Source organism: Ursus arctos, unplaced genomic scaffold (assembly GCF_023065955.2).
Source record: "Ursus arctos isolate Adak ecotype North America unplaced genomic scaffold, UrsArc2.0 scaffold_16, whole genome shotgun sequence".
Taxonomy (NCBI): domain Eukaryota; kingdom Metazoa; phylum Chordata; class Mammalia; order Carnivora; family Ursidae; genus Ursus; species Ursus arctos.
In genome coordinates, this window is record NW_026622830.1 from 58,874,372 (window position 1) to 58,890,729 (window position 16,358).

The 16,358-nt window shown below is 44.5% G+C and overlaps 2 long non-coding RNA genes across 5 annotated transcripts in view; one reads left to right on the forward strand and one right to left on the reverse strand.

The window, feature by feature from the left end:
* Window positions 1–16,358, reverse strand: part of LOC130543888 (uncharacterized) — a 310,572-nt gene that overhangs the window by 127,250 nt on the left and 166,964 nt on the right. The gene's annotated exons all lie outside the window — the stretch shown is intronic.
* Window positions 795–16,358, forward strand: part of LOC130543891 (uncharacterized) — a 36,270-nt gene continuing 20,706 nt past the window's right edge. For all 3 annotated transcript variants that reach the window (XR_008959646.1, XR_008959643.1, XR_008959644.1), the window contains exon 1: window positions 795–1,077. This is a non-coding gene — a long non-coding RNA (uncharacterized LOC130543891). The remainder of the gene's footprint in view (window positions 1,078–16,358) is intronic.

Sequence of the window (16,358 nt, forward strand, 5' to 3'; positions counted from 1 at the left end):
GAACGTGCACTTCCTGCAAAGCAAGACACAAGATCCTAAAGAGCCCTCTGAGCAAGGGACTCGAATACCCCAAGTGAAGTTGGACCCCACAAACCTGCCCTTCCTGAAGCCAAACCCATTTATTTTAGTGTGAAATTGGACCTCTGGTTTTAGCGTGGTCAAAGGGACTTCCCTCCTTGGTGTGAATCTAGAAGTCAAAAGGAAAAATAGTTTTCATTTTAAAAGCCTTGAAATTTTCTTACTGAGATGTTCTTCTGCTTCACGCGGCACTAGAGGAAACTCGGTGGGAAGTACGGACCAAGGAGTGAAGCTTTGGGAGCACTGGACCTCTCCGGGGGTGGGGGTGGCGGTGGGTGGTGGTGGGAGTGGGCAGATGCCATCCAGTGACTTGGGGGACACTGGAAAGGTAAGTCACCGCGCCTCGCTCCCTGGAGAACTACATTTCCCTAAAGGCCTTGCGGCACACAGTGGGGTGAGGAGGAAGGACGTGTTCAGACCCAGCCCATTGACTCCCATCGTGCCTAAGACTCGCCAACCTGATTGGAGGGCTCTGTCGCAGTGCATCCTGGGACTTGTAGTACAGAGTGTTCAAGGTCCCAGCTCCTTTGTGATTCGCGGTGCCGACTCGGCGCTCCAAGAGCGCCCTCGGGAGGCGGAACTAAATCGCGTGCTTGTGCGCCGCACCCGAAGGGCCAGCCGGCGCCTCCCGCGGGGCGGGGCCGTCGATTCCGCGCCGACACCGCCTTCCTGCCCCGCCCTTTGCCGTACTGGGCCCGCCCCTCCTTCGTGTAGCCACAGCTGAGGCGGCGGCGGTTGCATCGGCTGTGGCGGCGGTTGCAGCGGCTGTGGCGGCTGCCTGGCGAGAATGACGAGTGGCCCGCGGGACACGCGCCGACCCAGACCATATGTAGTGATTCCCGCGGGGCAGGCGCCTCCTGCCCCGCCGGCGGGGCCGGGTTCCCCACAGCGGGATGTTCTCCCGAAGGAGCCACAGAGATGTGAAGAAGTTCCCCCAGAAGGTGCTGGACCCCAAGAAGGACGTGCTGACGCGCTTGAAGCACCTGCGGGCGCTGCTGGGTGAAGAGCGCTCTGGGGCGCCGGGCTCGGGGGCACCTGCCCGGACGTGGGCCGGACGAGGGTCGGGCCTGGGATGCGGACGGTATGGGGGTGGGGTGCGGTGGGGGTGGCGTGAGACCCTACTTTCCCGGCCCAGCATTGTTCCCCGACAGCGGGCACTCTGGCCCTGGGGCTCTGCCCTGTCGCCCAGAGTGTAAACTTACCCCGGATTCACGCCGGGTCACCTCGAGGCCGGCCGAGCCTTGACTCTCTCCCCTCCCCACCAAATCCTGCACTCCAGGTGCTACACACACACACACACACACACACACACACACACACACACACACTGAACTGTCACCTCCCCTCTCGTTTTTTAACTTTAATTTTTGACTCTGACGCCCTAAGTGACTGAGTCTCCAAGTGTTCCCAGCACAGACTTAATTGAACTGTCATCTCTTTTGTGGGCCCCCTGCCCTTAAATTTTATTTTTACTTTTAGTCGGAGTCTTCAAATACACTGAGCCTTGGAGCGCTCCCAGGATAAATTTAATTTAGCTGTCATCTCTCTTCCTATGCTCCTCTTTTTATTTTTATTTTTATTTTGGGTCTGGCTGCTTGGGTTTCTTCGTGTCCTTGGTGTGACGTGGGCTCCTCCTGTCGGAGGGAGGGGTGGCTTTCCTGGGTTCAAGGAGGCGGCTGCTTCTTTATTGCCAGGATGGCAGTGATAGTTATTTGCCTTCTTTCGTTTTTATGGACTGCGGGGTGGAGGTTCTGTGGAGCCCAGGGGGGACCGCTGTTGACCTGAGATGAAGCTCATCCTTGTGGCTGTGAAGTGTCCACGAGGCTTCCTGTCACCTGCTGCATGTGATCTCTAGCTGCCTTGCTGGGCTGTGTTTTGTTTTCTATTTTCTTCCCTACTTAGTCTTAACTTTTGTGAAGGACCAAACACCTGTGCTGTCTGTAGTGTTTTGGGGGGCTGAGAAAAGGACACCTTGTTTCTTCTAGATGTCTTTTTTATTCTTAAAATGAGGAAAAAGCACCTGATTTAGGACACGTAGTCTTAATGTGTTTGTTATTTGAAGAAATATGACATAAAAGAATTCATTTTATATGTGAGAATTTTAAATAAAGATCTTGCTCATGAGATTGAAAGTTGCCAATTATTTCTATTTATACCCTGCGAAGTACCTCTGAGAAGCTCACACACACACACACACACACACACACACACACACACCTGGTTTTGCCAAGTTATTCACAGTCTGGGATTCCTTGAGAGTTACACTATCTTGTTCAGTTTGGAATGAAATGTAAGTTAATTACTTACTGTTAAGAGGGATTAGTTTTAGTTTTCAAGACTTTTGAAAGTGAAGCGTGGTGTCCTTGGTAAACTGAAGTGTCTCCTCCCTGTAGTAAAATCTCATGCACACACAGGTTGCATTGTGCAGAGTTCTTGGTAGTGACTGATTAACACCTACTGCAGGGACATTTTTGATAAAGGAAAGTTGAACAGTATTTTAAAGCATTTGATGCTCTGGGAGTTTTTCTGAGCTAGAGAATTCGAACTTTTGTTCTCTGTCTGCAGGATTAGGTTTGCTCCATTTTGTAAAGGCAGAATCAATTAAACCTAGATCAGTTTGGCTTCTCAGAGATTGTTACATTGTTACCATTCTGAGAAAGTAGTTCGTTTTCAAGGCTCTGTAATTGTGGTTTCACTTTAAGGTGCAGTATCTTATTTTGAGGAACTTTCTTTTTTCATTTCATTGAGCTCATTATGACTTCAGTTTTGTACCATAGAGAGGTTCTTTGCTATTAGGTTGTTTTTTGTGGATGCATTTGTTTGTGGAATGACCCAGTGTACTTTATTTTTGCAATCTTTATCCGTAGGGACTACGTTTTTGTAAATGTGTCTGAAGAATTCTAGTCATGTCTAATGTAAACTTACGCTAACAACTGTGGTGTAAAGACTTTAAAGAAAAACAGTTCGTTAAGGTACTATTTCCTGACATGTAATACCCTATTTATTTGCTACTTAAAAGTCTACTTAGAAAAAATGGCCTCCTGATCTGAAAGACAGGAATTAGCCAAGATCAAGAAAACTATTTGAAGGAAATGAATGGACATTATTGTTGCATTTTTATTTGCATATTTATGTAATACTCTTGCTTTTCACCTGTTTCGTCTTCAAGCGATAATAAAGATGTTCTTTTTTACATACAAAGATGATACCATTGATCTGGATTTGCAGCCTGTGGCTGCATCACTTTGGCTGGTTACTTAGCGTGTCTTTGAACCTCGGTTTCTTTACACTGTCAAATGGGTCTGGTAATGTCTACCTTGTAAAGGTTATTCCAAGTATAATGTATAAACTACTTCAGCTTTCAGCAGGCATGTAAAGTTTCCTCTGCCATTACTTGCATCCCATCATTAATAGGATAGGACAAATATTTTGATAGGTACTTTCTCACACCACCCTTTATATTTTGATAATTGCTATGAATTTGTTCTCTCTTTATAGAAATTAGTCTGCGTTTAAGACAATCGGCTGAGAGACACACATTCATGGTAATGGCTCCATTTAGAACTTGCTTAGCTACTTTAATCTGGCTACATATTGTAGATTGGCCTGAAATTATTAACTTTATTTGACAAGGAGGGAGACTGAGGCACAGACAGACCTTACATGGGGCCAAGCTACGGACTAAATGGCCTATATGTATTGTGTTAATTACAGGTAGAACAAAGAGCTATTAGGTCCCCAGACTTCCATTTCTCCCTGCATGGTTGAAATCATCAATGGAAGAGTAAATGAGTAAATAAAACAAACCAGAAACCAAAAAAAATTCTGTGCATTGCTATCTTGCTCCAGCAAAGATTACATGCTTAATTAAAAGTTGGGTACCCACTACAAATCCCCATATAGAAATGGTATTGATGTAGCAAGAAGAACTGATGTAAGAGTAAGCATATAGTATGGTATGTAATTGGATAGTGGCTTATATGTTGGACTCCATTATAGGGTTTCAAGGGGTCAAAAAAGATCATTAAGAATGGCACAAACAGAAGGGCGTCTTGAAGGAGTTTTACTCGTGCTGGTCCCTGAAGGATGGCTGGACTACTGAGCCACATGTGTGGCTTTTATTTTAAAAAGTAAAAAGAAACAGGTGAAATTAATTTTAATAATTCATTTTATTTAATCCTGCAGATCTAATCTGTATCATATTAACAGGTAATCAATACAGGATATTAGTATATTTTATGTTCTGTTTTTCATGCCAAGTCTTTGAAATCCAGTGTGTTTTGTACACTTATAGCACGTCTCATTTCAAACTAGCTACTTTTTAAGAGCTCAGTATCTATATATGGCGTGGCTGCACACTGGACAGAGCAAAGTTAGAATTTGGGAGGGGCAGCAGGAAGACAGTTCAGGCAAGGGGAGATGGGAGCTGGTAGTGGAAATACACGTGGCAACGATGTAGAAAGGTGAGGAACACCAGGCTGCTCCTCCTCCAGTCCAGTGAGGGAGTCACAAGGTGATGTTGGTCATGAGATGCAGTGCGAGAATTCTTGCCCTGAGGGTGTTCACAGTGTCAGATGCGTGACTAGAGTGCTATGTAGGCCAGGGGTAGGGGCAGGAGAATGAGTTGGACTGGGGGATCTTGGTGGGGGGAGAGGAGTGGTGGCCGGACGGGCAGAAGCTGAGGCAGTTTGGGGGCCAGATCAGAAAAGGTCTTGTTTGTCTGAGTTGGAAGCTTGTATCTTACCTTGCAGGTGAGAGGGCCCGCTTGAAGAACTCTTAGTAGGTCAAATGATAAGATTTGAGAGCTGCCTGCCTGTTAGCAAGGCCAGGAAATTGGATTGGGGGGTGACGAGACAGGTGACACTGCTGGCAGCAAGGGAAGAGACAAATGACGAAGGTCTGAACTAAGATGCTCCATGAATGGAGGAGGGGGTGCGATTTCAAAGGACCAATGCAGCAGGAGCTAGTGGTTGCCTAAGTGAAATGATGAAAGAGGTTTGTAGAAGCCAGGCGAGGAGTGATCAGTCTGAAGCAGAAGAGATCTGGGGTAAGAGGCCATGGTCCAGGCAAATCAAGTGACATCGGGCTTGGGCCAAATATTTGGAGACACAGAAGAGAGAACAGTTTCTCACAAATACTCTCTCTATATTGACAGAGTAAAATGGAACATTTTGGTGTATTTCCTTTAAAGCATCTGCTGCTTTAGGTAGGGACAAGTTCAATTACAATTTTAAATGTTGCCATTTAAACTTATTTTATTATTAGCATGTTCCTCTCATTTTTTCCCCTCTCATTTTTATTAACTACAAACATTTGTCGAAATTGTGTACCGTAAGTTAGCTTACCCTTTCCTGGATTGTTAAATTGTTTCCTTCCTTTCTTTCTTTCTTTTGTACGTTTTTCTCTGATATGAATAATACCACTCAAAACATCTTGGGAAGCAGCTTTTTCTATATTTTGTGTTATTTCCTTAGGACAGATTCCACTGAAGTCAAATGGCTGGGTTTGAACGTGTTTCTGACTTGATTCACTGTGCTCTTTCCTAAGTGTTGCTCCCAATGAGCCTGCCAGCAGCAAGGATTGAGACGACCATTTCCACTGTAGTCCGAGTGGCAGTAAACACATTCGTGTAATTTGATAATTGGCGGTAGGCATTTTGGAGAACGGGAGTGTCAGGGAGAGGGCCAGAGGAGTTAGGAGGAGATCCTGGCTAATGATAGGGGAAGGTGAATTTGGTGTTTGGGGTGTTGAGTTTGAGAAAAGGGGAAGATCCAAGTGGACATGTCTAGGAGGTTGTTGGACATGGGGTGTGGAACTTAACAAAAGGATAGAAAGCTGTGGTATGGTTGTTTATTGTCATCATGGTTCCATCAAATCTTCCCACAACCTCTGATGCAGGTCGTGTTCCTACCCTCAACCTGTAGATGAGAAACTGAGGCCCAGCGAGCGTAACTACTTGTCTGTGAGCACCCAGTCGGGAAGTGGCAGAGCTGGGATTCCTGATTATAAAGCCCATGTTATGCCTCTGCTAGTTATCTGACTCAAAAGTATATTTATATATCAGAAAATATATTTACCCACCTCAGTGAATGTTAATATGTGACCAAAAGCCCTAGAGTTTTTGCATGTCTCCCAAAAATGTTGCTTTGACTTGTGCTGCTCTCTTCCTGGTCTGTTTTACTAGATTCTTCTAGGGAGACTTGAGGCTATATCCGATTTCAGCATGGCAGAAGATAAAAAGACTCCTTTTGTGTTTTGCTGTTCATTGGCCTCTCTGTGCCCTTGGCGGGCCTAGCAGGTGGTAAAATATTTGCATGGACGTTAGTGCCAAAGGACCTTGTACAACCAGAGCAGAGCCTGAGGTGTCATTTCAGGCTCCTCAGCCAGTCTTATTTTGTCTCTCTCATTCAGCCTTGTTTGAAGCAAAGTCATTTTGCATAAGGCTCCCTTTGCTAATTTTTCATCAATTACTGACGTTTTATATCTGTAGCTTCTAAGATGTAAGATGGACTTTGGACACAGATATGTGTATCACACATACACCAATCCCTGCCTCGAGGGCTCGGGGATGTCTGGAGTTCTGAAGAGAGAAGGGTGAACCTAGGATAAAAGTCCAGTCGAGCTCAGATGGTTTGTTTGGGACAACTGAAAATGGTTGACTTCCTCCTTTTATTCCGGGAAAACAGCTAATTGATCGGCCCAGAATATTTTGACGTAAACTTTTGTAATTTGTATTTTTATTTTGTTTGTAAGTGCTTTACTTGCAGTTGGGCATAAATACTTTTACTGTCTGTTTAGAGTACTGATCTTTCCATAGATAAAACTGTAGAGAATTGTTTATTTAAAAAATGGACTATCAAAATAGCAAATTGATTCAATTTAAGAGTTTAAATTATGCTTTAAAGGAGGAATATGTTATTGTACTGTAAAATTAATAATCTATAAATGTGGTAGACAACTATGCTGTCTTTGGATTTTAAAAAAAAAATTTCAGTTCCACAGACATTTTTTTCAGGAGTGTATGAGTGAGTGCGTGTGTGTGTGTCTGTCTGTCTGTTTGCTCAGGAGGGCTGTGTGTTCAGAGATGAATAAGGCAGAAGCCCAGGACCTCTGGTTTAATAGGAGAGGTAGACACAGAAGCAACTACATTTCCCATGAAGGTGTTAGTGCCTCGGTGGAGCGGGTGAAACCGTAGAGGTGGCCACATGCGCGGTGCAGAGGAGGCACAGCAGAGAGGCCTCTTGGAGAGTCGCCAGTGCTTCTTCCTGAGGGAGATGAGGTCCGAGGTGGGTTTGGAATGACGAATATGGGGTTTTCCCAGTTGACAAGTCGGGGACGAAGGGACTGCAGAGAGAGGAACTTGTGTGAAGGTCATGGTGTGGCCACCATGGAGTTACGTGTACAATGGCTTTTATCCTGTGATGTGTGTAGATGTTGGGAACCGGGAAGATGTAGGTAGAGAACAGGAGCCAAATCTGACGTGTCCCCTTGGTGAGTGGCCCGAGAGTGTCAGACTCCCTGATTTTGAAACATGGGTCCCGGGAAAGTGAGAGCTTCCTTCCTTTTGGATTGCAAACCCTGAGGGTGTAGCACGGGCTGCCAGCGTTCATCTTTCCCCAGAGTAGAGGGAACCCACCACAAATTGAATTCATAATCAGAGGGAAGTGGGGCAGAGGGATGGAGGGTGAGACGAGTGCACTGGACCTGTGTGAGCTGAGAGGTTCCCCATGTCTGTGCCATCTCCACCCCTGAGCGTCTCAGTCGCAGGTGCCAGTAACACCCTGTTTTTGCTTTAGTTAGCTTGAGTCCTATTTCTAGGTCATGGGGTGGAAAGAATACAGATTAATATGCCTGAAAGAGAGGGGGGAAATCCCAGATCAAGGATGGGTGGGTGGGTGCATATGTGTGGATATGCTTCTCATATTTTTTAAGAGCTGAGCAAATTTCTGTGTAGATATACGTAGAAGAAGGAACTAATAAAAGAGCAAAATTGAAGAAACAGTGCAGAGAAAGGGAATACAAATGGAGAAAGGTGGGGTCTTCAGTGGGATCAAGAGTGTGGGACAGGAGATCAGGCTTGACAAGAGGGACACTGCTTCCTCTAAGGCCACTTGGAGGAATTAAGAATGGGGTCCTAATGTGGAGGGAGCTCTCACAGCATGGCTTGTGTTTTCTCTGCGAAGGTAAGAGGTAGAGTCAACCAACTGCTGAGCCAGTTTTCTTGCTGGTGAGGTGATAGGAACTGAGGATGTCTTGTTCCCTCTCCTGTGCCATGCATCCCCTCATAAATGCATTTAACTTATGCATTCAGTACTGGGCCAGAAGCCGGGGAATGTATATATATAAAACGAGGACAGTTCAGGTAGTGCACATATTGTCTGGCCTTCTGCACAGTGACCATGTATCGCAGAGTGCAGCAGGTGGGCCCAGGGAAGTGCTGTGTTCTCAGTGGTCTTCTTTCTTTCGCGTCTCTCAACTATGGGACCATCTGTCCTACTGGGTGTGGCTCTAGTGGTTAGGGGTAATTTTGATCTTCTCCATTTTTGCCGTGAATGCGGTTTAACCTCACGTAAGATGTGCTTTTGCAAAATGTTTTCTAATATTCTCATTGGATCAATATGCTGCCTTAAGCTACCAGTTCAGAAAGGACTTACCTTTTAGATTCTTAGTCAGGCTTTGTTTCTGACTTAGTTCTGAATGCCCATTTCAAGTTTTTAACTGTGATTTTTACAAAAGAGATATTTCATAACCATTTTTATGTCTTTTATATTTTTTTAGAAACTGAAACCACATCTGAGAGATATTTTAAAAGTAGTTGTAATTTTTAACAGTAAATACGTGATTTTGCTATTGCAACCACGGTTTAGCTTAAAAGATAAGGAGCCCTTTGATGTTGTCTTGTGTTTGACTTTAAGTGATGGTACATATTCACTGAACTTCAACCATGGTTTGAAGGACACATAGGTACTAGTGACATTGCCTGTGCCCAAGCGTGGGAGCCGTGAGAATGTGCCACTCAGGTCTCTGCTGTGGGGATCATGACTGACTAATAGCTCCGGCTGCTGCTCTCTGATTCACCAGCAAAGTTTAGCCAAAGCTAGGCTTCTCTCGGGTTACTTGCAGTTACTGAGCAAGCAGGAGTACTAATGTGGTCCACTCATGCAAGAGCCACATGCCTCTGAAGGGTGACTTTGGCTTGAGGACTCCGCATGGGTGTGGTCAAGACCTTCTCAGGACTGAGTTGGAGTCTGAGACTCTTCCTCCCCAACCCTCCTTCCATCCCCCTCTCCTTCGCAGGGGGTCAGACCTGCACTGTGGTTGAATCCTCTCCCGGCCTTCTCAGGTCTCTCCCCTTTCCCTTCACAGGCAGTTCCCCCAGTCAGTCTCCTACATGTGTAATCCTGTCTTGGTGTCTACTTCTCCGGGAGCCCAAAGTGACACACCGTCCCTTTCCCAGAAGGTGTTGCCCATCCTACCGTCTAAAACCCTTCCGGGAGACAGCACGAGCACACTCCATCTTCCACATAAACTCGATCTATCCCTCCGCCCTGAAGTGCTATTTCCTCAGAATTCCCACAGCATTTGGAACTTTGCGTTTGGCGTTGATGGCCTTTGGCTTTGTGTCTGCAGGATATCACCTACTAGTTGATAAATACACTGAGAACATGAAGAGCTTCTTGTTCATCTTGATTCCTTTTGGTAACATACTTCCTTATTTGTAATCGTAGTAATTAGCATTTAATCAGCACTCTCCAGGTGCCAAACACTGCCAGAAATACTTTTACATGAATTAACTCATGTAATCCTCCCAAATGGGATCGGTAATATTATTATCCTCATTTTACAGATGAGACACAGAGAGGATAAGAATCTTGTTCAAGGTTATGCAGCTGGTAAGTGACAGAGTCAGGACTTGAACCCAGGCAGCTGGCTCCAGAGTTCCCTTGTTCATTTAGCAGTTATTTTTTATCCAGACAGAATATGTGCCAGGGGCTATACACAGTGTTGGGGATGCCAGAACTTGCAATCCAAGTCTAGAATAAATAACTATTAAAAAAGCAAACAAACCCAAAATGTGATTTCCAAATAGACGGGTGTAAGTCTGTGGGGGAGTAGCAGCCACCTGATGTTTTGAAAATTTTCTAAAAGCTTTCCTGCACCAAAGATTGTTTTCACAAGCCAGATGTTCCCGTCATTAGTGATTTGAGACCGAGAATTAAGGCCTCTTGAAGGAGCCCCCTAACCTTCTCCCTTGTGTACGTGCACTCATTATCAGACCTACCGTCTGATCCCGAGGGGAACAGCTGTGAGAAAGGACTATTTGTGTGGACAAAAGGGAGAAGAGGTTGGGAAAAGAGGTCCGGGGAGAGGGGCAGCCGGACCAGAGGGCTGTGGGTAAGGATAGCCTTGGGTGAGGCTTCTTTCATGGAAACAAAATTGCAGAGACACTATTGTAAAATTTTAAATATGCAGAAACCGAAACTGAGTCACTATCCCCCCAAAAGGACTGGTTATAAGTAGTAAAAATTCTTTCAATGAGATCTTTGATAGTGTTTTTAAGACAGCATGGAAGAGAGGGGAACAGATGACATATGTTGCTTCGTTACAACTTTTTAAAGGGATTAACGTGTTTTATTTATGTCTGGTCATACTTCTGGAACAAACAGTGTAGACCTCTATTTTCCATGGACTTCATATCTGGTAAGATAAGGATGTGTTTGGGTTAGTTCGGCTGATGTAGTAGAACTTATGCTGAACTTCGGGGTAGAAGTAAAATATCACCTCGTGTGTGTGTGTGTGTGTGTGTGTGTGTGTGTGTGTGTGTGCGTGTCAGGTTGCAGCTATTTATTTTGGAAAGAATGGTTCCATTCCTCTCTTCCTGCTCCTTAAATAAATATGTACCCAAACAGACACATCATTTTAACCGAAGTAAGTAAATAACGAACTGGAAAAATATTTGAAATTTATAGGAGAGGATGTAATTATAACCTCAGTACATAGAGAGCTCCTACATATTAATAGGAGAAATTAGAACAGATGTTTAAAGTATACATATATATGTCACAAATGAAGAAATGACAAGAACCAGTGTTTTAAATGTCACTTCAGTTATCTAGGATATATAAACTTACAAATAAAAAAGCATCTACTGATGATTTTAGCAAAGTTGCTGTTGTGTATGTTTCTTCCCTTAATGATTCCTCCCGGTTATCCGTATTTGCTTTCCAATACACCTTTGATAGGATTCTGATTTGGTATGATCTCTCTGGAAAGTAATTTGTTGGTATGTGCCAATGGTCTTAAAAAATGTACATATCATTTGACTTAATTTCCTTTTGTAGGAAATGATGATAGGTTTACTTAAAGGCGATTAAGAAATGCATTGCAGCATTGTTTTCACGTTTAAAATTTTGTTTATTGAGGTAAATTTCACATACTATAAAATTAATAATTTTCAAGTGAACAATTCAGTGGCATTCAGAACATTTGCAGTGCTGTGTAATCACCACACCTCTGTCTAGGTCCAGAGCAGTTTTATCACTCCAACAGAAAACCCTGTACCCATTAAGCAGTCGCTCAGTCCCTCCTCCCTCCAGCCCCTGGCAAGCAGCTCTGTGTGTTTAACCAGCTGAGGTTTTTTTTTTTCCTCCTAAAAATCATTCTGCTCCACCAGGGTGATAGTACAATAGACCCTTGAACAACTGGTTTGAACTGCATGGGTCGACTTCTATGTGGATTTTTTTTTTTTTTTGATAATAACAGTACAGGACTGTAAATGTATTTTATCTTCCTTATGATTTTCTTAATAACCTTTTCTTTTCTCTAGCTTACTTTATTGTAAGAATACAGCATATCATGTGCATATTACATATATACGAAATATGTGTTAATTGTTTATGTTATTGGTGAGGCTTCTGGTGAACAGTAGGCTGTTATGAGTTAAGTTTTGGGGGAGTCAAAAGTTGCATGCAGGGAGTAGATAGCCCCAATCCTTGCATTGTTCAAGGGTCAGCTGTATATGTTGAGCATATTTATATGAGTGAGGACTCTTGGTTGCAAGTGGCAGAAACTCAAACTAACTTAAAAGGGGGAGATTTAATGATACACACAACTACTGTAGGGGAATATTTGGCTTTAAGTACATATGACTGTTGATAGGGATGTAAGTGGAGTCCAGGACACTCACCCATTCTCACCTCCACTCTCTTTTTTGACCTCCCTCTTGGTGAAAAATACTCCTTCCACTCTTGGTTCTATGTCCATTTGTTTCCTTTCTGTGGTTTTCCTTCGTTCTCAGGCTGACTCTTCCAGGTGCAGGAGAGATGGTCCCTGAAAGCTAGTGACCCTTGAGAAGAGTGTGGCTCCTCTAGGGCCCCAGGTCCTGAGACCATGCTGATTGGCTTTACTTGGGTCATGGGCCCATTCCCGTGGGAGATGGGGTACTCTGCTTGGCCAGCCTGGATATCATTTGCCCCGTTCCTAGAAACGGAATCTCATTCTGGCTCGTATATTCCTGAGAAAGTGGTTCTGGAAAGCCATTCTGATACATTCCCACACAAAATAGTACTGCTCATATCTCTGCTCATGCCCATGTATATATCACAAGGGCATTGACTTTGTTGATAATCCTCGGGCATTGAGAAAACTTTACATGACGTTTTATAAGTTCTACTTAAGACTGTGGGAGTTATATTTGAGGATTTATCTAATTTGAGGGAAGTAAGGGTTTTCCTTGTAATAAATGGATTTACCACTCTTTGAATTCTGTCTGTGTTAGTATACATTTTTTTAAGTCATTCCACAGGTAGATACTGAGGGTTTGCTGTGTGCCAAATAAACCTCCAGTTTAATGAGCTTTTCATTCATTCGGGCAGATGGACAATAAATAACAAGTAAATGTATAATTTCAGGTAATGATTATAGAAAAATGAAGCTTGATGGGGTATGTGTACGCTGGTCTAGGCAGCAGGGTCAGGGAAGGCCTCTCTGAAGAGGGGTTAGAGTCAAGATCGGGTTAAGCAGGGAATAGCTTGGTGATTATTTATGGGGTAGTGTTCCAAACAGAGGGAACAGTAAGTGCAAAGGCTCTGAGTCATAAATAGGCTTGAGAATCTAATGGAAGTCAGTAGAGTTGGAGGAGTTGTGGGTGGGGGAGGAAAGGGTAGGACCAGGTGGGGCTTGTAGGTCTCATTGAGGATTTGGGATTTTCCTCTAACTAAGGTGAGATGGGGAGCCCCAGGGGGAGGACAAGCAAGGGAGTGACCTGAGTTGAACTTCAGGACCTTTCTTTGTAAAGCCTTTCTTTTCTTTTGGCTTACTTTATAAAAAGTGTGATCCTTTGCCCCAATTCTTAGCAGTGACTGGAGACAGAAAAGGGAAGAGGTAAGAGAAAGAAGTGGTGCTGGAGAAGCGAAATGAGTAGCTGTGGAAGCCGTGGCAGAAGCAGGTTTTGCAGAAGGTAGGCACATGTGGCCCGTGTCTGTCCTTATTGTGGCAGCAAGCAGTGATGAGAAGACAGGCTGGGAACACTGCAGGCCATGGGACAGGAAAGCTAGACTGCTGTGGGGCCATGTAGCGGGGCCCACACAGCAGCCCAAGCTTGTAACAGTATGGAGGTGGACTTGCTGTGTTTCCCCAAATTTCAGTAAGAGGCAAGAAGCAGATATATTAGAGAGTACCCCTGGGATGGCTGGGTGGCTCAGTTGGTTAAGCGTCTGACTCTTGATTTCAGCTCAGGTCATGATCTCAGGATTGTGAGATTGAGCCCTGCATGGGCTCTGTGCTGGGCTCCTGCATAAGATTCTCTCTCTCAGTCTCCCTCTGCTCCTGCTCTCCACCGCCCCCCTCCCCGGTGTGCACACAGTTTCTCTTTGTCTTAAAAAAAAAAAAAAAGTACCCCTGATTTTGACAAAACGTGGAGATAGATCTGCCAGTTGCCAGAAAAGAATGAGCACAGGAAAATGTTGATTGGTCAGGGTCATATTAATTTATCTATATCATGATTGCAAAGAGAAGCCAGTGGTTGGCTCAATTTCAGGAACCGACCAAATTAGGGCCCCATTTGTACTTTATATTGTGTTTCTTTTTTTTTTTTAAAGTTTTTTTTTTTAGGTTTTTTGTTTTTTTTTTTTGTTTTTTTTTTTTAGATTTTATTTATTTATGTGACAGAGAGACAGCCAGCGAGCGAGGGAACACAGCAGGCGAGTGAGAGAGGAAGAAGCAGGCTCCCAGGGGAGGAGCCCGATGTGGGACTCGATCCCGGAAGACCGGGATCACGCCCTGAGCCGAAGGCAGACGCTTTAACGACTGCGCTACCCAGGCGCCCCTATATATTGTGTTTCTTAATGGAAAGACCTGAGGGAGTCTTGATCTCTGGCTCAGTGTAACTTGAAGAGATGTGATTTTTATCTCTTATATACCTGTGTAAAATATTCCTTGAAAAATCAAGCCAATAATGTCACTCTGCACAATCTGCTCTGTATTTAGGCGACAGGATAGTGTAGCCTGGGGAGCTAGACTGGGTTTGGCTCCTGGCGCTGTTCTCCCAGCTGTTGCTCCTTGGTCAGGTGACGTCACCTCTCTCTGACTCAGCTTTCTCCTGTCAGCCTCAAACAGGTTAACATGTATCCTGGGATTTCAGGACAGAGTATGGCACATAATATGTGCTCAGTAAATATTAGCTGCCGTCATCACCTTCTTATTTGTTTTATGTAGTCTATTTTGGAAATCCTTACATGTTAGCACACTTATTTCTACCTCAGTCTTATTTATAAAAAAATCTTTCTTTTACTTGAGTAGAGTTGACACACAGTATCACGTTAGTTTCCGATGTACAACGTAGTGATTTGCTCATCACAAGCGTAGCTGCCATCTGTCACCGTACAGCACTATTACAGTAGCACTGACTGTATTCAATATGCTGTGCCTTTCATCCCCGTGACTCGTTCATTCCATAACTGGAAGCCTGTACTACACTCCCCATCCCCATTTCACCCATCCCTCTACCCCCTTCCTTCTTACAACCATCAGTTCGTTCTCTGTATTTATAGGTTTGATTCTGCTTTTTGTTTGCTTGCTTATTCACTTGTTTTGTTTTTTTTAGATTACACATGTGAGTGAAATCATACGGCAGTTGTCTTTCTCTGACTTATTTCGCTTAGCATAATACCCTCTAGGTACTTCCATGCTGTTATAAATATCAAGATCTCGTACTTTTTTATGGTGTGGAGTAATATACCCTCGTACGTATGTACCACTTCTTCTTCTGTTGATGGACACTTGGGCTGCTTCCATATCTCAGCTATTTTAGTAATGCTGCCGTGGGCATAGGGATGCACATAGGCTTTCAGAATGTTGAGTCTGGTTCATAAACTGCCACAACAGTTGTGGGAACTCTGGAGGGGAGCCAGGTTCGGGAGGTAGGAGGATGAGTGCAGCTTTGGCAGTCTGAGTTGTGGTGCCCGTGGGACACCCCAGATGTGGGTTCTGGCTGGGCAGTAAAAATGTAGGAATGGGAGCGTGGGAGAAGAGAGGTGCAATCATGCTGTTGCCAAGGGATGTGTTCTTCATAGAGTGACAGTTAAGGATTTGGGGTAACTGCTTCTTTTATTGGGCAGATAAAGAGGAAAGATAAAGGAGCAGTGTGTGAAGCTGGGAAGGGGCTTCGATGCCAGGAAAGCAGTTTGTCACAGAAAGCCAGAGAAGAGTGAATTTCAAGGAATGAAATGTTGGCAACGTTTAAGAATGCAAAAGTTGTGGGGCAGCTGGATTAGGAAGTGGTAGTGCATCAAGGAGGTTGTCACTGAGCACTGAAAGAAAAATCTAGGTGAGTGGGGGGATCCTAAGCCAGCAGAGAGATGGAGTGAGTGGGGGTGAGACTGGAGGCTACACACAAGAATACCCTTTTAGAAAGTGTGATGGTGAAGACAGGGGACTGTAACTCAAGGCGTAGCGTGGTCAGGGGAGGGTTTTACAGGCTGCATTTACTGTTTGCAGGCTGACTAAAGGGAGATAACTGATGGTGCACGATGGTGGGGATGTGGGCTGCTGTAGGGTCAGGTATACAGAAGAGGATGCAGAGAGGAATGTATGGGTGTCCTGACCGCTTCTGCAGAACCTAAGGCAGACGTCAGGCATGGAGGGGAAAGAACGTGGTGCGAGGCGCTGTGGTGGTCTCGGACACAGACCAGATGGCTCAGAGTCTGACAGAATGCTCCGGCTTCTAGACGGTCATCAAGTCAAATACGGGCACGTGCCCAAGGATGCCAACAAGGGGTTTG